This window comes from Sus scrofa, chromosome X (genome assembly GCF_000003025.6).
Source record: "Sus scrofa isolate TJ Tabasco breed Duroc chromosome X, Sscrofa11.1, whole genome shotgun sequence".
Taxonomy (NCBI): domain Eukaryota; kingdom Metazoa; phylum Chordata; class Mammalia; order Artiodactyla; family Suidae; genus Sus; species Sus scrofa.
In genome coordinates this window covers 2,271,974-2,293,585 of record NC_010461.5, presented here as the reverse complement: position 1 = coordinate 2,293,585, position 21,612 = coordinate 2,271,974, and the positions used below count along the sequence as shown (strand labels likewise).

Sequence of the window (21,612 nt, the reverse complement as noted above, 5' to 3'; positions counted from 1 at the left end):
ATGGAAGTTCCCAGGCTAGTGGTCAAATGAGAGCTGCAGCTGCCAGCCTTCGGCACAGCCCAGTAATGCAGGATCCAAGCTGAATCTGTGACCTGCACCATAACTCACGGCAATACCAGATCCTTAACCCCACTGAGCAAGGGCAGGGACCGAACCTGCAACCTCATGGATATTAGTCAGTTTTGTTAACCACTGCGCCACGACGGGAACTCCCGAACTTTTTTTTTTATCTTGCTTGGCGAACTTACTCATTGAACAGCAACTCTTTTCCTAAGTGTGTTCCTTAAAAACAAACAAACAAACAAAAAAACTATCTCAGAGTTCCTGCTGTGGTGCAATGGGTTAGGGATCAGGAATTTCTACAGCTGTGGCATAGGTTTGGACTGTGGCTCAGATTCTGTCCCTGGCCCAGGAACTTCCACATGCTGCAAGTGCAGCCAAAAAACAAACAAAAACTTGTCTCTAATCTTTGTTCAAGAAAATATCACCTGGTAACATCTTCAAAAGTAATCATCCTTTAGCTTTCATTTATACATCTACAATTCAGGTAGAATTTTTTATTCCACAGGTGCAGAGGTGAAAAGAAAAAAGAAGAAGTATTTTTAAAATTTGATCAGTAGAGAAGATTCTGACAACTCAAGGCTTAATGCAAAATAAAAGTAAGAGTAATAAATAAGAATTTAAAATTCCCTGTGCTCATGGAGAGGTTTCCTATACCCTCTGCCTGTGTGGTGGTAAGATCTCAGGTTCCACCTGTTAACACCTAATAATTGTGCATTTCTTCCATGGGTCTCTTGGCTTCAGCTTCCTCTCATAACTGTCTTGGAGTTGTCTGACTGTCTATGAGCTACAGATTTTTCTTCCTTGATGGTGAGTCAATGATCTATGTATTTTACCGTATTTTTTTTCTCAGTATTTGGGCTTGAAATGAGAACAGAATACTCCCTCTCACTTCCATCCATCTTCTTGATTGAGAGTTATCAACGTAATTATGTGCAAATTGTTGGACTTGAGTGTATTGTCAATTCATTTCCGTATTAAGCATAAATAAATGTAAGTATGGTAAGCTGGCTTCTCCCCTGAAAAACTCAGTTATTAAGTTACAAATTTTGAATCAGGACCATATTTGATTTCATAAAGAGATTATACACAGGTGTTCTTCGTTGACAACATCCCCCTGGGTTTCTAACAAATTTTATTGCATCACTCATATCTCTTTAATTCTCTATTTCAGGCTCTCTCTCTCTCTTTCACACACTCTCTCTCTCTCTCTCTCACACACACACAGCCAAAAAGAAACAGAAAAACTGGCAAATCCCCCAAATCCATGTTAGATTTAAATCTCTTTCTCTGAAATGGTTTGACAAGCAGAAAATATTTATTGTGGGTACACAACTCAGTGACTCTATTTCAGAAAAAGTTGGTCACAGAGGAAAGGCAAAGAGTGACCCTACCAAAAATCTCGTTAACAAAATATTTGAGGAATAGCTGCTTGTGAAAGTGATTTTAAAATGTCCCCAAACATAGATAAGCCTATTGACTTGTTCCTGTGGGCTGGGCAGAAAATCAAAGTAGTCCGTGTCCATGTGACAGAATATCATCATCAGAGGACACAAAAGATGCAGACATCTCTGCTTCCAACGTCAAAACGAATCCCAATCTGTTCTATAAAGTCACTGAAAACACTTTTGTGAATTATCTCACTTCCTTTTTCAAAGCTTCTGGAAGCTTTTTGAAAAACAGTTTAATGGTTGGCATGATACGATATAAAATGTGCATGATTATTGCGTTTATGCCCGTTGAGCCAACCTTCAATATTTGACTTGTTTGTTTTGGTTTCATGCCGTGATGTTTCTACAACTTGAAATGCCGAATGTTTGACTATTCCTGCTCTGTGAGGCTATGAAGCATGGTTTTGATGAGAGACGCTGGCAGACATGCTCTTGCACACGTTTTAATCCTACTTCTGCTGTCTTTATTTTCAACCAGCAAGGAAGAGATTTTTCTCAGTCCTTTGAAAAATTTAAAACAAACAAAAAAGGAAAAATTAGATGGCAAATATGTCATCTCACTGTATGAAAGACCTTGGAAATTTTTAGTTATATCATCTGTATGCTAATAAAGCTACAGAACATGACAATATTTTTTTTTCCTTCCAGTTGTATTGAGAGGTCATTGACCTATAGCACCGTGTAAGTTCAAGGTGTTCAGTGTAATGACTTATATACACTGAGAAATAATTGTATCAATATAGAACTAAACTGCAGTGTGTTTAGTAACATGCATCATCTTATAGAGAAACAAGGAAAAAAAGTCAAAAGTATGTTTTTTTTTTCTTGTGATGAGAACTTTTAGGGTTTAATTTTCTTAGCAACTGTCAAATATAACACACAACAGTGTCAACTGTAGTCATGATAATTATAGCTCTGTTACTGATTTATCTTATAACTGAAAGTTTATACCTTTCAATCACTTTTACCCAATTCCCCTGCCACCCACCCTCTGCCTCTAGTAACCATAAACTTGATTCTTTTTTCTATGACTTTGCTTTTTTTTTTTAAGATTCCACATGTAAGTAAGATCATACAGCATTCTTCTTTCTCTAACTTATTTCACTTAGCATAATGCTCTCCAAGTCCACCCATGTTGCCACAAATGGCAGGTTTTTCTTATGTAAATGGATGAATAATATTCTGATTTTTCTTTATCCATTCATGTGTTGATGGACACTTACGGTGCTTCTATATCTTTGCTACTGTCAGTAATGCCATGAGGAACTTTGCCGTACAACTCTCTCTTTGACATGATAATTTTGTTTCCTTGGCATAAATTCCCAGAACTGCTGTGTCATATGTCTCAGTTGTATTTTTAATTTTTTGAAGAGCCCTGCAACTGTGTTCCAAGAAGAAATGATATACTGGGTAATAAAGGTGTGGACAATAAAAAAAATCCACATCCTAAGGAATGAATAAATTATAAAAAGGGGAAAGGAAGGTCAAGACCAAATATTTGAGTCTCTGAGAAGAAAGTCAAGTCAGTGGAAATACTTGAAGTTAAGAAGATTCTCATCTTTGACCTTAAAAAGGATGCCATGGAGCCCATGACTTTGAGTTCAGGAAACAAAACAGTGTTACTAGCTTTCAAGTCAATGTAGTTGACACAATGTAACAAAAGCCTTTTTCGCATTTCCTCCTTTTGTAAACTTTAAAGTCACTGAGTCCAAACAGTTGCAGCTCGATGAGAATCTTGAGTTTAAATAGCCTTTTCCTCAGAGATGAGAACCTCTCTGGATCAGAAAGTAAAGCCAGGCAACACATCCTCCTCAAGGCTTTCTGAAAATGTTAGGAAAAATGAACATAAAACCTTCAGGGGAAATGACGCTTCTGCTTTTGGGTTGCTCCAAAGATGAGCTTAATTTTTCTCTCTTTGATGGGTGACGCATGTTTTTTAATTGTGTGTGTACATGTGTATGTTCCCCCTGTACTCCAATGAAAAAAAAAATCCTCATTTTAGGAGTTCCCACTGTGGCATGGGGGTTAAGGACCCAGCGTATATCTGCTTTGGTGAGGGTTCAGTCCCCTGGCCCTGGAACTTTCACATGCTGAGGGTGTGGCCAAAAAAAAGGGGGGGGGGAAAGTGCTCATTTTGACTCTCTTCCTTTGTCTGTAAATGAAGCAAAATGAGTGCACCGTACTTGATAACTTTACCAGGGCATGAAGCTAGAAGAGGTTGTGTATTTTCACTGTTTTCAAAATAATGATCTCTGTTAGGAGAAAAGAAACTGCAATGAATTAAAAGTCAGCTTCCAGAAGGTCTTTGAGCACCGTCCACTATTGAGGTATCCAGCTAGGATTCAAGTTTGTTCTGATTACATTTCCTGCATATCTTGGATATGCTACTTTCGGGGAGTCACAAATATAAGTCTGTAATTACAATTTGCTTCTCCCAGACTGTTCCTCTCAAACCAGCAGCTCCTACCTCCAGGAATGCAAACCCAGAGATTTTACATTGGGAGAGATTAGGAATCCTGGAATTCTCAGCGTGGGACATTAATTAAAGTGAGTGGCATTTAGGATTACAGTTTTAATAACAGGAAATAGAGGGAGTTCCTGAAATTAAAGGTTCTATAAAATTGGATTGTGGTGATCATTGTACAACTACAAATGTGATAAATTCATTGAGTAAAAAAAAAAAAAAAAAAAAAAAAAAAAAAAAAAAGAAGGTTGAAAAACTCATTTCAGGGAATTCCCCTTGTGACACAGTAGAAACAAATCAGACTAGCATCCATGAGGATGTGGATTTGATCCCTGGCCTCGTTCAGTGGGTCAAGGATCCAGCATTGCTGTCAGCTTCGGTGGAGGTCACAGATGCAGCTTGGATCCGGCGTTGCTGTGAGCTGTGGTATAGTTTTCGGATGTGGCTCGGATGTGGTGTTGCTGTGGCTGTGGCTCTGATTCGACCCCTAGCCTGGCAACTTCCATATGCTGTGGGAACAGCCCTTAAAAAAAAAAAAAAAAAAAGGAAAACAAAACAAAACTGTTTCCTACTCAATTGCCCTGTTGTGTAAGTGTGATGTTTGAATATACTGAAGAACTCAGTTGCTCTTGATAAAAAATAGTGATAATTAAGTAAAACACCCTATCCAAGTTTTACTTTTTATTTTATTTTATTGAAGTATTGTTGAGTTACAGAACTCTCTAAATTAGGGCAATATAAGAATTCTTTAATATAAGAATCTATATGCTACTCTAGGGCTATATATGTCATTTTCTTATTAGTTATCTTTGCTCTCCTATACACTTTTCTTTATTTTCTACTAGCATATAAAATATATAATAATACAAACATTGTGAAATAACTTTGATTAATGTATGCATATATATATATATAATCTCCCTATATATAATAGTGTATGGATAGGTGTTAAAATATAATACATAGGGAGTTCCCGTCGTGGCGCAGTGGTTAACGAATCCGACTAGGAACCATGAGGTTGCAGGTTCGGTCCCTGCCCTTGCTCAGTGGGTTAACGATCCGGCGTTGCCGTGAGCTGTGGTGTAGGTTGCAGACACGGCTCGGATCCTGCATTGCTGTGGCTCTGGCGTAGGCTGGCAGCTACAGCTCCGATTAGACCCCTAGCCTGGGAACCTCCATATGCCGCGGGAGCGGCCCAAGAAATAGCAACAACAACAACAAAAGACAAAAGACAAAAAGACAAAAAAAAAATATATATATATATAATACATAGAGATCCCGTACATTATATGTATTAGTGTACCATATAGATTAAATATAAATATATGAATTTATATCATAAATATATAATATAAATGTATAGTATCAACTCTGATTTTTTCAGTATTTATAGTCAATGATTTTTTTTCTGTGCAGCTATGATTTCTACTTTTTGTGTTTGCTCCTTTCTTTTTACGTCTTTTTTCTTTCTTTCTTCCTCCCTCTTTCTTCCTTCCTTTCTTCTTTTTTTCTCTTTCTCTTTCTTTCTTTCTTTCTTTCTTTCTTTCTTTCTTTCTTTCTTTCTTTCTTTCTTTCTTTTTCTCCCTCTCCCTCTCCCTCCCTCTCTCTCTCTCTCCCTTCCTTCCTTCCTCCTTCTCTCCCTTCTTTCTCTATTTATAGTCCACTCCTTTCTTGAATATCATGGCTTGGCATCTTCCTAGCCCCATATAATCTTCAAAGAGGGCATTATCCTAATTCTTTGGCATATACCAATGTCAGTGCATTAGCACATGTTTCATAAATGATTGTATAATGTTCTCATACTTGTCCAGCCCAATGGACTTGACATTCATTCAACAGACATTTATTGAGTACCCTCTAAGAGTGTTGTCGTGTGGAATGATGCAGGGGCAATGAAAAACATCCTTTCTCTTCTTGAGTTTACGTTTTAGACGGGAGTGGGTGGAAACATCATTTCCGGTGGAAGGTATGCCTTCTCTCCAAATATCAGCCATGTTCCATTCCTATCATGTGGAAACACCACCTTTGGGTTCCCCAAGGATGTGTTGTGCTAACTCTTTTTATATGTGTGTTTTTTGGTATCCCTCATCTCTCCTCCACTGCTGGCTACGTCCTCAGCCCTCTCTATTCCTCCTGGTACACACCACCAAGACCACGACCTCCCAGAACACCTTACCCTGATGGTGTCTGAACATAACCTTCACTCCATGAATACCAGCTTTTTTTATTACAAAACCATATGAACCCTCCTTGACCTGTTTGCTTAATTCATGGACAGGCATCTCAGAATCTACAAATACAAATTTTCAGCCATCAGTGTCCCCCCCACAAAGTAGCTTCTGTCCTTCGTCTCACTTCTCCTGCACTGAATGGAAAACCATCATAGCCATTCTCATGCCTTCTTTTTGCCTGATGTCTTTGGCCCAATAATTTGGTAAATCTGCCAAGCCTCACTCTTAAGCATCTCTAATGCCCCCTTCTATTGCCTCATCCCCAACCCTATACTTTTGTTCCAAGTCTCACCATTCCTTGTCTAAACAGAAAAGTATAGTCATTTCTCCAACACTGTGAAACAATTTGCCCAACTGGGATATCACCTGCCAAACACACCCCTGTTGAAAACAGTCCACATTTCTCTGTTTATCCAAAAATGGATTTGTAATTGTTAATAGTGAAGTCCTTCCTCACCTACTTCACTTTTTTTTTTTTTTTTTTTTTTGTCTTTTTAGCACCTGCAGCATATGGAGGGTCCCAGGCTAGGGGTCCAGTCGGAGCTGCAACCACCGGCCTACACCACAGCCATAGCAATGCTGTATCTGAGCCGTGTTTGCGACCTACACCACAGCTCACGGCAATGCTGGATCCTTAACCCACTGAGCAAGGCCAGGGATCAAACCTGCAACCTCATGGTTCCTATTCGGATTCTTTTTCACTGCGCCAAGATGGGAACTCTTGTTTCATTTTTTTAAATTGAAGTAGAGTCCATTTACAATATTGTGTTTCAGGTGTACAGCAAAATGATTCAGTAATATATTCTTTTTTGTTAGGGTTTATGACAAGGTATTGCATATAGTTTCCCGTGCTTTACCGTAGGGCCTTGTTTATCTAGTTTATATATAGCAGTGTGTATCTGCTCATGCCCAACTTCTAATTTACCCCTCCCCCACCCTCTTTCTCCTCTGATAACCATATGTTTGTTTTCCACATCTATAAGACTGCTGAAACCCTCAGCTATAATTGCTTTGTTTCCCTTGCCTTACAAATTCACCAGAAAAAAGAAAAAAAAAAAATCAATGCCTCCTGGTACCTGCCAAAGACCACCAGCAATAGATGTTGTCCATACTGGGAACATTCATCACCAATTACACTTTTCCTCCTGTGCCCGAGAAAGTGCTCCCTCCCTTCTTTTCTCAGGCACTACCTGCCCATTTTTCTTTTCTATACTCATGAACCCACTATAACCATTTGTTCACTGAGTCTTTCTCCCAAGAGAAGGCACACGTCAGATGCACGAGGTCATGGAGTCCCTCATTTTCATGTTTCGAGACTTAGCCTTTGTTTTTCTTTTGAAATGTTTTAACAGGTTTAAAGTACAAGTTTGAAAGGGTATGCTCCATGTAGTTATTATCAAATATTGGCTATGTTTCCCATGTTGTACAGCACACCCTTGCAGCCTGTCGTACAGCCAGTAGCTTGTACCTCTCACTCCTTAACCCCTGTATTTCCCCTTGTCCCTCTGCACTAGGAACCACTCGTTCGTTCTCTATTTTATACCCATCGGTTTGTACCTTTACTCCCCTTCCCCATCTCGCCCCTCCTCCTTCCCTGGCCCCATTGGTAATCACCAGTTTGTTCTCTGTATCTGTGATTCTGTTTATTTTGTTATATTCACCAGTTTGTTGTATTTTTTAGATTCCACATATAAGTGAGATCATATAGTATCTGTCTTTCTGACTCATTTCACTTAGCAGAATGCCCTCCAAGCCCACCCATGTTGCTGCAAATGGCAAAATTTCATTCTTTGTTTCTTACTGAGCCATATTCATTTTTTTATGTACATACACACATATACATATACATATAAAGGGTTTTATATATAAAATATAAAATCACCTGCCAAACACATATGCACAAACCCTTGTTGAAAATGGTCCACTTTCTTTGTTACTCCAAAAATGGATTTGGAATCGTTAGCAATAACATCCTTCTTCTCGGGCACCTGAGACCCTAACCTATTTCATTTTACTTTTTTCAGTGAAGTAGAGTTGATTTACAATGTTGTGTTAGTTTCTGTTCAATATATAATGTATACATATATAGTACATCTTCGTTATTCATTCATCTATTGAGAATACATATATATTCTCAATATATATTGTATATAGCACACTTGTTATCCATTCATTGAGAATATATATATTCTCAATATATTACATATATCACATTTTGCTATCCATTAATCTCTCTTTAAAATATATATATAATATATATAATATATATCACATGTCTCCATGCATTCTTCTGTGGAGAGTAACTTTTCCTGTGTCTGTGCTCCACCTTCTTGTCTATTTGGAAAAATGTCTTTTCAGGTTTCCTCCCCATTTTCAGCCGGGTTGACTGAGCCTCTCATCCAAGATCTAGTCCCAGATACAGAATAAGGACCAATCAGAAAGATGACATCAGCGCACACAGCCACAGCTTGGCACTTTCATCCATGAGGACCTCCAGCTTAAGGACTCTCAGGAGTCAAGCTACCAAGCTTCGCACAATATGATGTTTCGGTAGAGAATTCAATAATATTGCTAAATGCAAGCACCGTGCACAACCCTATTTAGAAACCCTGGGGCCCCTTTGCATCCGTATTGCGTTTTTAATTCAAGGAGGACACGTCTCAGAAGTCAGGATGCTGAGCAACACGCTTTGCTGTCTGCACAAAACTGTCTCTAGGACTATTACTGCTCTTGGGATGGGGTGCTTTCATGCAAAAAAGGTTTCATTGTAGTTAGCAAGGACTGAGTATGCAGACTGAAAAAAAAATCCTTTTAATGCAAAGCCTTTGCACTTGTTAACTTCCCCGGAAATGAATGCACCTCAGGCAAGTATAGGGACGCTGGAACCAGGCTGAGACACTGCAGCCCCAACCTTGCTTCCTGGAGGAAGCTGATCTCGCGAGATCTTTCGAAGTCTCGCAGGTGTTCACGGCATCATCTCGCGGTGTTTGTGGGGTCTCGCGGGATGCTGGGGGCTATAGGGATGTCTGCGGAGGCCAGGAGGAGCATCCTGAGCAGGGAGAGGCTGGAAGCTGGGGGACCAGAGTCTTTTGGTGCCCCTACCGGCTCCTACCACCTCTCCCGCCGACCGTCTTCCTCGTGATGCCCACGCCCGCCTCTAGTCCCGGCTGCCCGGCCAGGCTCTGGGCCGAAGACAGTGTCAAGGCCACACCTGGGGTTGCTCTGTGCAAACGGGGGCCACACATTTAGCCTGAAAGGCGGGGGCAGCCCCGAGGGCTTCCGAGCAGGGACCCTGGGACTCCAGTTCCACTTCTACCGACGTCCCAGACCGCACCACCAAGGACGGGCAGCTGCCAGGTGTGGGGAGTTCAAGGAGAGCAGCTGTACCTGGTCCCCAAGCCTCTGCCCTGGAGCACAGCTTCGAAGCATTTCGGTAATTACCTCCCCCGGAGGGAAATAGAATTCCTCCAACGTTTTGCTTTTGCACAGAGACTTGATACCTAATAGGTGGAGACCAGCTTGGAAGCATTTGGGACATTCCCTGCCCAGGCATCCTGGCAACTGTGAAAAGTGCACTAGAACGCCTCTTGAACCTTCGCCCAGGGACAGGTATCTAGTACGTGCTCGGTCATGTACCGTATCTCCCGCTAACTTTTCCTGGGCGTTAAATCCTGGTACAGTTTGCTTTCCGATTTATAATCTCCAAAAAGGCGTGGTCCGTGGGGCGGGGGAGGATCTCAGAGCAAAGCATTTTTGCATATCACGTATGGGTTCCTTGAGAAAGACGCTATCTTAGTATTGCAGTTATTCACGGAAACGCTCATCCTGGGAAAGTGGAAGGGAGTGAGGTGTTCCGGAAAAAAAAGCCCCTAAGAATGATTTCAGGTGCAGGCGTGGAATTTCAAGGTTGGTCGATTTTTACTTGGAGTTGAATTGCCAGCCCTATTCTCTTACGATCCTTAAGGTCATTTAAATCACAGAGCAGTACAGTTTGATTGGCTCATGTTTCACAGTAAAACCATTGATATGGCCCATGGGAAAACATTCTTAGGATGGCCAGGAGGAGAGGTGGTGAATGGGATAGTAAAAAATGCTTGAAGGAGTGAATACGTCATTAAATCTTGATATTTCAAAAGAGAAGGGGCAGGGAACATTTTAATTTCATGCTATTAGGTGTGGTAACCGATGAGCTTTAGGATTTAACTGGAAATGGGCTTCTTGATTCTTACCACCTGAGTTAAGGAAATGTGAACGAACCATACGTCACATTCCAAAAAAGGCTGCCCATTTCCCTTTAAAGCTGGAGCAGCAGAGTATTCAAAAGATTAAGATTTATAGGGAAAGATGAAACTGTGAACTCACATTTACTTTGCAGTCCTTTGTGAAACCCATAAGTAAAAGCAGAGAAGAACAGCCCATGTAAAACGGAATGAGGGGCGTTCCTGTCATGGCTCAGCAGGTGAAGAACCTGACATCATGTCCATGAGGATGCGGGTTCAATCCCTGGACTTGCTCCGTGGGTTAAGCTGCTGTGGAGGTTGCAGATGCAGCTTGGATCCGGTGTTGCTGTGGCTGTGTCTTAGGCAGACAGCTGCATCTCCAATTTGACCCCTAGCCCAGGAACTTCCACTAGGGCCACTTCCACATGCCGCAGGTGCAACCCTAAAAAGAAAAGAAAAGAAAGAATAAAAGGGAATGAGGGGTGAACCATAAGCTCACAGACCAGGTCGTTAAACAGATCAGAATGGTAAGAAGACCTGGCGAAACTGAAGGTGAAACAACACAGCTCTGCCCTTCTCTGTGGCATTGGGAAACCATCACCACCTAAGCTGAGAAAAGGTTGCCATAGGTTCTTTCTCCGAGGAGGGGGCTGGGGGTGGGGGGAATGGGAGAAGCCACAATATCTGCCATTCCGTCCTCAATTTGAATTCCTGTTCATGTCTCTCAAAACACTTCTTTAATGGAGTGTAGCTCTTGAAAGGATCTGACTCCTGTTGGATATCAAATACACATCTCAAGCCAAACATATCAAATCCCAAAGTCATTTTTGCCAGGTTTTCCTCTTAAGCAACGAGGCTCAAATGTTCACCCAGTTACCCAGACCGAAACCAGATTTTACAGTCAGTGCTTCCACTGTTTCTGGGAGCTCTGCCATCTACCTTCTCCCTGAGGCACGCTGCTCCTCAGCATGCCCACAGCCGCCATCACTGCCCTAACCCTGCCATGGTCTATTGCCCTCTGAAAGGCTGCTTCCAAGCCCTCATGTTGCTCTGCCTACCCAGCCCCATCAAATCATGACGCGCCCACCCAGGTGACACCCCACGTCCTTCAGTCTGTCCTGTCCTGCGAGAGGCTGCTGGCATTTTCCCGAGCTGTGTCTCTCCTCTCCCATGCAGACGGCCGTTTGTCTGATGGACCTGTGACCCTGGACCTCTGGCCGTGAGGTCAGGGCGGAAGTCTTCCATGGAAGAGGGGTCCTCACGCCTGAATCCCTGTGGCCCTGACAGATCAGCGTGGGTAAGTGGACGGAAGGTGGCCGTGATGGGCACTGTATGCAGAGGACATGGATTTACAGGCTCAAGGAGGCTCTCCCCACAGGGCATCAGGAGTGAGGCAGTAGCCACGCAGAAATGTGGAGCCTAGCAGGGCTTTTCAAATTGGATTGGGCGCAGAAGCGTGTTTGCAGACTCGTAAACATGGGGTGGGAGATTGGTAAAACATTGATGATGTTGCAGAGAGAGAGAGACAGAAAGAGGGGAATGGCTAGAGTCCCAGTGTCTGTTTGAAACGTCAGCAGCTAAGATTATATAACTTTTAGTTCTTGACCTGCATTTGTACCCCTTGGGTCTCCTGGCCCGCTTCTGAAGGCACATCTTTCAATGTCATGGGAAGTGGCTGAGTGTGTTGGCTCTGAGTTGTGAATCTGATTCTTGGTCAAGTGTTTGTCCAGGATTCCGACTGGCTTACCGCGGTCCTCACTGCTGGCATTCATAGGGGAACAGCAGGGTGTGTTTGTTCAGTAGGATTAAGCGGCTCTTTGAGGTAGTAGGTATCCTGGAAGAATTGGTTTTTGTTTTGTTTTGTTTTGTTTTTTTCCCTACATTTGCATTTCTGAGGAGGCTGGTATTTGCTGGCCTGTGGGGACGTGAGGTGAATTTGTGACTGCCACACAAGCCTCCGTGTTTGTGTCTGTGTGTGCCTTCACTCTCATGCATGGACATACCTGCCTCCAATCCAAAGGGCTTCACAGCCTGCTGCTCCCCTGCAGCCTTCGTTTTCATGATTTCACATGGGGTCTCAATTATTATCAGTGTTTACCTAAGGGAGGGTCTTAAGGAGTTAGTTCAGGAGAAGCTTTCGGCCCTAAGAAACAGAAAGAAAACCAACACCCACGTTCAGCAAATGATCTTTTATTGTTTTGTTTTCTGTCCAACATCACTGAGTTATTTTTATTCATTTCCACTGAAGTATCGTTCACGTGCAATATTGCATGTTTCGGGTGTACAATAGTTGATATATAATATTCTCTGTTACAGGTACACAATATAGTGATTGATGATTGTTAAAAGTTATACCCCATTTATAGTTATTAAAAAACATGGGCTCTATTCCCTGTGTCGTACAATATATCCCTGCAAGTCCTGTGGACCTCTGAACCCTCAACCCCTGTCTTGCCTCTCTCTGCTCCCAGTGGTAACCACTGGTTTGTTCTCTGTACCTGTGAGTCCATTTCTTTTTTTGCGATATTCACTAGTGTGTTGTATTTTTTTAGATTCCACAGGGAAGTGATCTCATATGGTATTTGTCTTTTTCTAACTTACTTCATTTAGTATGAGACTCTCTAGGTGCATCCATGTTGCTGCAAATGGCATGATTTCATTCCTTTTTATGGCTGAGTAGTATTCCATTTTATAGACGTACCACAACTTCTTTATCCATTCAGCTGTTGATGGACATTTAGGTTGTTTCCATATCTTGGCTATTGTGTAGAGTGCTGCCATGAACATAGTAAGGGTGTGTGGATCTTTTCAAGTTAGAGTGTTGGAGTTTTTTGAATATGTATACCTAGGAGTGGAATGATTTGACAATGACAGTGAGTAATGTAAACAATTAAATAATTATATATGAAAATCATTCCAGGACTTTTGAAATAAGGCCAAAGAAATGAGAGAAGAGAAACATGTCTTTAGAAATTACATAAATAAACGAATAGGGGAGTTCCCATTGTGGCACAGCAGAAATGAATCTGAGTAGGAACCGTGAGGTTGTGTGTTCGATCCCTGACCTTGCTCAGTGGTTTAAGGATCCAGCGTTGCTGTGAGCTGTGGTGTAGTTTGCAGACATGGCTCAGATCTGGCATTGCTGTGGCATGTGCCAGCAGCTGTAGCTCCTATAAGACCCCTAGCCTGGGAATCTCCATATGCCATGGGTGTGGCCCTAAAAAAAAAAAAAAAGTAAAGAAATAGGGGTTCTGAAGCCAATTAGAGTAGTATTTAATAATGCCCCAAATCTCAAATTAGTTAAGCCTTTTATAAAGATTCATAGAAATAAATGCCATTATTATAATGGTCCAGAGAATGACATGACAGCTTAAGAAAATAATCATAAAGGAACTTTTATTGATGCTTAATTGCATGTGTGTTTCTTTAATTGATTACCATTTCTAATAGATACAAGTGCATCTATTTTCAACATATCCTGCTGTTTTATCAAAATGAGTTTCCCTAGCTTTCTTTGGAATGTGACAAAAAGTTTTCTACTTTACTGCTTTGAAATATTTTTTGAGAGAAAGAATGCTACCCTTTAAATAATTTTGAAGATAGTTAATAATTAGATTATAGGTTTTCTTAGAATTTAATAGAGCTCCTATTCTGATTGAATTGTAGAGGTTAATAAGGGTTTATATATATTTAAACAAAAAAGATTCAGGCTTCTAGAAAAGATATTTTATTCCTTACACTTTAAGTCTTTTGGCTCTTTAAGATATATACATTCATATCTATATCTTATATATATATAAGTGTTTTTGTTTTCTGAGTGAAGCTGTAAGTCACAAAAAAAATGATTTAAATTGATTTTACTTAGTGGCCTTGATTTAGTACTTTCTAAGAAACAACAAAAAATTGTCTTCCAATATTTTGCTCTTAATTAAAAAAAATATTTAGTATGTGGTATTGAAGAAACTCAAGTAGTATTTTTTATGATTTTTATTTTTTCCTTTATAGCTGGGTTACAGTGTTCTGTCAATTTTCTACTGTACAGCAAGGTGACACAGTCACATACACATGTATATATTATTTTTTCTCACATCATCATGCTCTGTCATAGGTGAATAGATATAGTTCCCACTGCTATACAGCAGGATCTCATTGTTTATCCATTCCAAAGGCAATAGCTTGCATCTACTAACCCCAAATTCCCAGTCCATCCCACTCCCTCCCCCTACGCCTTGGCAACCACAAGTCTGTTCTCCAAGTCCATGATTTTCATTTCGGTGGAAAGGTTCATTTGTGCTGTATATTAGATTCCAGATATAAGTGATATCATACGGTATTTGTCTTTTCTCTTTCTGACTTACTTCACTTAGCATGAGAGTCTCTAGTTACATCCATGTTGCTGCAAAGGGCATTATTTTGTTCTTTTTTATGGCTGAGTAATATTCCCTTGTGTATATATACCACCTCTTCTTAATCCATGCATCTGTCAATGGACATTTGGGTTGTTTCCATGCCCTGGCTATTGTGAATAGTGCTGTAATGAACATGCAGGTGCATGTGTCTTTTTCAGGGAGAGTTTTGTCCAGATATATGCCCCAGAGGGGGGTTGCTGGGTCATATGGTAGTTCTATGTATAGATTTCTAAGGTGCCTGCATACTGTTCTCCATAGTGGCTATACCAGCTTACATTCCCGCCACCAGTGCAGGAGGGTTCCCTTTTCTCCACACCCCCTCCAGCATTTGCTATTTTCAAGTAATATTTTTACCCAGATACTTCTTGTAAAAATTATGTGTATGTAATAACTCTGTTTTATAAACTGTTATTGGCCATATCTTGATCTCATCTTAATCTCATTTAGACAAATCTTCAGTTTATTGTTTTCCTGAAAACCTAAATAATTTAACTATATATTGACTTATCTTGATAATACACTAAGATCACAGTTTGTATTTACTAAAACTAAATTATTACAGGTCATATTTATATGGTAAAGGATTTGTTTATTTTATCTCCAAAGAAGAATAACAATGTAAAAAAAAAATAAGCAAAATTATGAGCAAAGTGTTCAGAATGAGACTTCCCAATAACAAATGAAAGCTACTTTTTCCATTCTTCATGAGAACTTGGAGATGCTGTTTTAATTTTCATTTCAACAAATTGAGTACAATTTTGAATCTATAAGCAAAGTAACTACTCTGTGAGCTGACGGAGACTCAACCTGATGATTTAACAAAGCAAATAAAATTAAATGAAGAAAAGGGGAAAGATGAAAAAGAGACAGATAAAGAACATAAAAATATAGGAGTTTCTCTTGTGGCTCAGCAAGTTAAGAACCCGACTACAGTACCCATGAGGTTGCGGGTTCAATCCCTGGCCTCGCTCAGTGGGTTAAGGATCCGGTGTTGCCGTGAGCTGTGGTGTAGGTCACAGATGCAGCTTGGATCTGGTGTTGCTGTGGCTGTGGTATAGACTTGAAGATGCAGCTCTGATTGGACCCCTAGCCTGGGAGCTTCCATATGCTGCAGGTGAGGCTGTAAAAAGAAAAAAAAGAAAAGAAAGAAAATGGAAGAGAAGAGAGAGGCAGATAAAGAACATAAGCATGTAACTTAGTGATTCTCGAAAGAGATTAAAGGGAAGGAATGGAGGGAAAAGAGGTTAGGCACAACTCAAAAGGAAAAAAAATCTACTTCAGTAGTGCAGAAGAACAAACCCTGTAAAGGAAAAAAGCATGGCAAAACCAATCTAATGTATCACTTATAAAAAATAAATACCCTGCAGTAGAAACACTTATTTAGAGAGAAATTGTTGGGCCAATTTTTCACTGTCTCTGCAAGACTCAGATCTACGAAGTATAATATATACTTCGTATACTAGATAATACACTTAAGGAGAGAGCTAAGCATCTAGTGTATAGCATGTAAGATTTGTAGAAAGAATTTTTTTTTCTGTTTTTTTGTGGCCACACCTGCGGCATACGGAAGTTCCCAGGCTAGGGGTTGAATCAGAGCTGCAGCTGCTGGCCTGTGTCACAGCCATGGCAACACCAGATCCGAGCTGTGTCTGCAGCCTACACGGCAGCTTGTGGCAACGCTGGATCCTTAACCCACTGAGCGAGGCCAGGGATCGAACTCCAGTCCTCCCAGAGACTCTGTTGAGTCTTTAACCTGCTGAGCCACAAGGAGAACTCTGGAAACTGGTCAGTTTCATGATGATGGTTGAAAGGCTTGCCTTGAATTCCCCTTAAGACCAGGTTTGAGTAGATAAGACGGTGGCTATATTAGCATCAAGGAAGAAAATGAAAGTTTCCACAGAGGCAGACGGTTGCACATTGGGGCCCAAGAAGGATTCTTTAGAAAGGTCAGATAAGAACCCACACTGTGGAGTTCCCTGTTGTGGCTCAGCAGTAATGAACCCCACTTCTCTTCTGAGGACTCGGGTTTGAACCCTGGCCTTGCTCAGGGCGTTAAGTTTCTGGTGTTGCCGTGAGCTGTGGTGTAGGTTGCAGACATGGCTCAGATGCTGCATTGCTGCAGCTGTGGTGTAGGACTCCTAGCCTGGGAACCCCCATATGCTGCGGATGCGACCCTATAAAGTCAAAAAACAAAGAAAAAACACCAAACTACGTTATCTTAGAAAAGCCAGTGTGTCAACACCAGGGATTGCATGCTCACAGTTTAGGATTCTTAGGGCATTTGAAATCGTACCTTTCCTTGGAAGGAACCCAGGTGGGCTAACTCCGCCCTGAGGCCCACCTTCTGCTCTGTGGAGTCCTGGGGTGCGTTCTCTCCAGAACACTTCTGCCTCATGCTCATCGTATATTCCCAAAGGTTTTCATGACCTAGCTTTTCTTTTGCTTCTTTAAATGTTTGCGGAATGGCTGGAGTCGAAAGAATTTCAGCAGTAGCTACCACGATGGCCGCCTATTCAGTTTGCTTTTTTCCAGACTGATTCATTCCTTCCGAATCAGCTTTCTGGGTTCTCCCCCTCGAATACTTCATCTTCCAGATGTCTTTCTTCTTGGCTTGGCTCCTGTTGGAAACGTTGGTGGAACAGGGCGAGATGCCAGAGTGTCTTGCTCCATAAGGATGATGAAGCTTTCAAGTGCTCCCCAATGGTGCAAGCTCATGAGGACAGATAGACTGCAAACGAGTGGGACTCTCTTCATGTGTAAAAAAACATAAGGCACGTGACAGAGATGGGTCAGTTAAAAACTATATCAACATAAATTTAGGGTGCAGTTGGCTTTTTTTATCACAGTGTTGGATGCCACGCTGGAGCTTCGAACGGAAACAAATCCCACATTTAAACATTTAAAATAGAGCTCTCTGCCGATGAAGCCAATCGCGTGTCTTCTGAATACACATTTTGGAGAAATTCATGTCATTCATAGGGAAAGAATGAACAGTGGGACTTTCCTGTGGTGATTCAGGGGTTTTCTTTTGTTGATTAATGAGCAAAGATGGGTGTGCAAGCCAGTGAGATCCGTGCTATGTAACAGTCAGCAGTGTTGATGTCTCCAGAAGGAGGACAAATCAGAAGGGCTCAGCGAGGAGCCCTTGAAGCCCTGGTGAGAAAGATCTGAACCCCGTGCTCACTGACAGACAAGCAGAAATGCTCCTGGAGCGAGGAGGTGGTACCTGAGATTCCACTCTGTTTTGTGTTCTGGGATAAATTCCTTTAGGACATGGACGCCTATTTCTTGGGAAATTTGAGTTATATTCGCTAATCAAACTCGAATGCCTAAGGCATAATATGAATTTCATCCATCTTGCAAATGATGCCTGAACTCGAAAATGGGAAAGTTTTAAACCATTGTTTCATCTTTGGCAATGGAGTGGCCTTCCTGTTCAAAGATGACCTCAGTGAAATTCATAATTCTTAAAAGGTCCGTAATACGCACTTGTGTATGAACATCGATTGCTTTCAAATGACCCTGAGTGTTTGGTTTGGTTGTGTGGAGACAAAAGTCTAGGGGGAAAGCATTCTAGACATACAGATGGTATAGGTTTTTGATACTGACTTTGCCCATTAGTCACACAGCATTGTCTGCTGTCTTGGGCGATTCCTGACCTGGCAGGCCATAGGTTTGGATAAGTGATGATCATGGCTGAGGAGCAGGATCTCAGATTACTGTGGGGTTATTTTGCACCATATGCTGATTAATTCCAGGGCGTGTAGGCGTTTCTGCAAGTGGCCGAGCAGCTCTGTAAAGTCCCACGCATCAAAAGAGCCATTCAGAATACAGACTGTGTCATGCATGACCCACTCTGAAAAACAGGCCTACACCAGCCCGCTGAAGAGCGCAATTCCATGTCTGGAGCTATTTGTCAGGGTGTTGAAAGAGCCGAAAAAATCCATGAGGGCTGGGGAGCCTAGGTACTGGACTTGAGTGTCAGGCGTTGGCACCGTGCCAGGGACAAAGCCCCAGGAGGCAGAGCTTCTTACAGAGCAGAGGCAAAGGGGTGTCTGGGGTTCTTAGTTGGTTTTTCCTTCTCATGTCCAACACTGGCTTCCTGTGGCTGAGATGAATTAAAGACGGCAATTGGCGAGGTAGCCTGGCACGTGCAGAGCAAGCTGAGGTGCCCAGACCAGCTCAGCAGGAGCTGGCTGAAGAACGGGTGCTGTGAAACTTAAGGAAAAAAGTTAACACAAAACAAGACCCAGAGACATTTATCTTAAAGGTGGGAACTGGGGGACTCAAAGTCTCAGGGACCAAGAGCTCTGCCTCAAGAAACCACACTGCTTTTATTGTGTTCTTGATAATTCCATCAAGTGAGGAGGGGGCTGTAGGTTCAGAATATAGGTTTTTTAAAGTTATTTTAAAAGTCACACAGCTGGTTGCTGATTAAGCTTTTATTCTGACCTTTAGGCATTTAACAATCATTAGCATTTGAGGAAGCTTGGCGTCAGCTCTCTATGCGAAGCATCTGGAGAATCACTTGTTCCTCATTCTCCTTGCTGATGCATATCCTGCTAAAGACCCCTCATAAACCCCTTGGGGCCATGAGGCTCATCTTCCTCTTATTCTTAAGAGGACATATCATGCTGTGTTAAAGGCGTGCCAATCTGCACAGGTCCCCATGCCTAGACCAGTGCATTATGTCCCCATTCAGCTGACCCCATGAATAACTTGTGCCTTTAGGTCTTTGTTCTTAAGCTTAAGTCCTTTGCCAGCACTGCGACTGTTTTCCAAGCAGGAGTACAGGGTAAAGTAAAGCAGGACAAGATGGAGTTTTTAGTATAGAAAATAGAAACAGAGAGGCTGAGAAAGATGGCACAAACATGTCTCCCGACACTGAGGGTGAGGATGGGTCTTGGAGCAAAGAAGCACGTGACAAGTGCATGCTCGGACACACACACACACACACACACACACACCCCACTTCCACATTTTACTTATTACCTGTCAGCCTTAAAGAGGGCAGTCCTGCCCTTGGTGACTCTGTGAATGACCTTAGAGGACCTTACACTGAGTGAAGGAAGCCCATAACAGATGCCCGCGTGCTACAGGATCTCACCTCTGTGTGGACACTAACAGGGGCACACCCAGAAGCACAGACAGGGTCCAGCAGTGCTCACCCAGGCCTGGGGCTGTGGGAATGAGGAGCCTTCTTTCAAAGGGTACAAAGTGTCAGTTGCACTTGAAGAGAAGGTTTTGTAGGTTCAAGAGATCTCACGAGCCACATGCACCTCTGGGAAGATGGGGAAACCGAGGGATGGGTTAGATGCATCCATAACCCTGACTGTGGTGATGGCATTATACAGGCATCTGTCTACATCCAGTCTCCTTGAATTGTACACATTGCCATGTGTGCAGTTCTTTGCACAGCAGCGCTGTGAGAAATGGTGACACGGTACAGGGTGAGAGAATAAGTGAGAATTGTTTCAGTGTAACTAGGTTGTGGGTAACACTTGAAAAATTTTTTTGATTATTGACATTACAATGATGTTGCAATTTTGTGTCAATTTCCGCTGTACAGCATAGTGACCTTGTCATACATATATATACACTCTTTCTCTCATACTCTCCTCCATCATGGTCTATCCCAAGAAACAGGATAGGGTTCCCTGCCCTGTAGCATAGGACCTCATGGCTTATCCATTCTCTTGCATTGTTTGCATCTACGAACCCCAAATTCCCCATCAGTTCCACTCGCTCCCCCTCCCCCTTGGCAACCACACGTCTGGGCTCCATGTCTTTGTGTCTGTTTCTGTTCTGTAGAGAGGTTCATTTGTGCCCTTTATTAGATTCTGGATACAAGTGATATCATACGGTATTTGTCTTTGTCTTTCTAACTTATTTCACTTAGTATGAGAATCTCTAGTTGCAACCATGTTGCTGTAGATGGCATTATTTCATTCTTTTTTATGGCTGAGTAGTATTCCATTGTATGTATGTACTACATCTTCTTAATCCATTTATCTGTCAATGGACATTTAGGTTTCCATATCTTAGCTATTGTGAATAGTACTGCACTGAACACAGGGGTGCATGTATCTTTTTCAAAGAAAGGTTTATCCGGATATATGCCTAGGAGTGGGATTGCTGGATCTTATGGTAGTTGTATATTTAGTTTTCTGAGAAACCTCCATACTGTTCTCCATAGTGGTTGCACCAGTTTATATTCCCACCAACAGTGTAGAAGGGTTCCTTTTTTCCACACCCTCTCCAGGATTCGTTATTTGTAGACTTTTTGATGATGGCTATTCCAACTAGTGTAAGGTGGTACCTCATAGTAGTTTTGATGTGCATTTCAGATTTGCATTAATAACTAATGATATTGAGCATTTTTTCATGTGCCTACTATAGCCCTCTGTATGTCTTTTTTTGGAGAAGTGTCTTTTTAGGTCTTGTGCCCATTTTTTGATTGGGTTTTTGTTGTTGTTACTGGGTTGTATGAATTGTTTGAGTATCTTGTCGATTGCTTTGTTTGCAGCTATTTGCTCCCATTCCATAGGTTGTCTTTTCACTTTTTTTTTTATGGTTTCCTTTGTTGTCCAAAAGCTTGTAAGTTTGATTAGGTGTGGGTAACATTTTAAATATTGTTCTGCTGACGTTTAAAGATTGCTTTGGTTAGAATCCTTGGTGCTTCATACCCTGCCCTGATGAAAATAAAGACAGATTGTGGAGTGAATGACAAATTCTCCATGCATGGGCTCAAAGGAAAAGAGTACCTGTCTAAATACT

The 21,612-nt window shown here is 41.6% G+C and overlaps 1 long non-coding RNA gene across 1 annotated transcript in view; it reads left to right on the top strand.

Moving 5' to 3' along the window:
• The window catches only part of LOC110257730, a 162,239-nt gene that overhangs the window by 19,678 nt on the left and 120,949 nt on the right, over positions 1 to 21,612 (top strand). Inside the window, exons 3-7 of the long non-coding RNA XR_002340659.1 lie at positions 569 to 659; positions 805 to 870; positions 3,950 to 4,058; positions 8,565 to 9,815; positions 11,603 to 11,723. This is a non-coding gene — a long non-coding RNA (uncharacterized LOC110257730). The remainder of the gene's footprint in view (positions 1 to 568; positions 660 to 804; positions 871 to 3,949; positions 4,059 to 8,564; positions 9,816 to 11,602; positions 11,724 to 21,612) is intronic.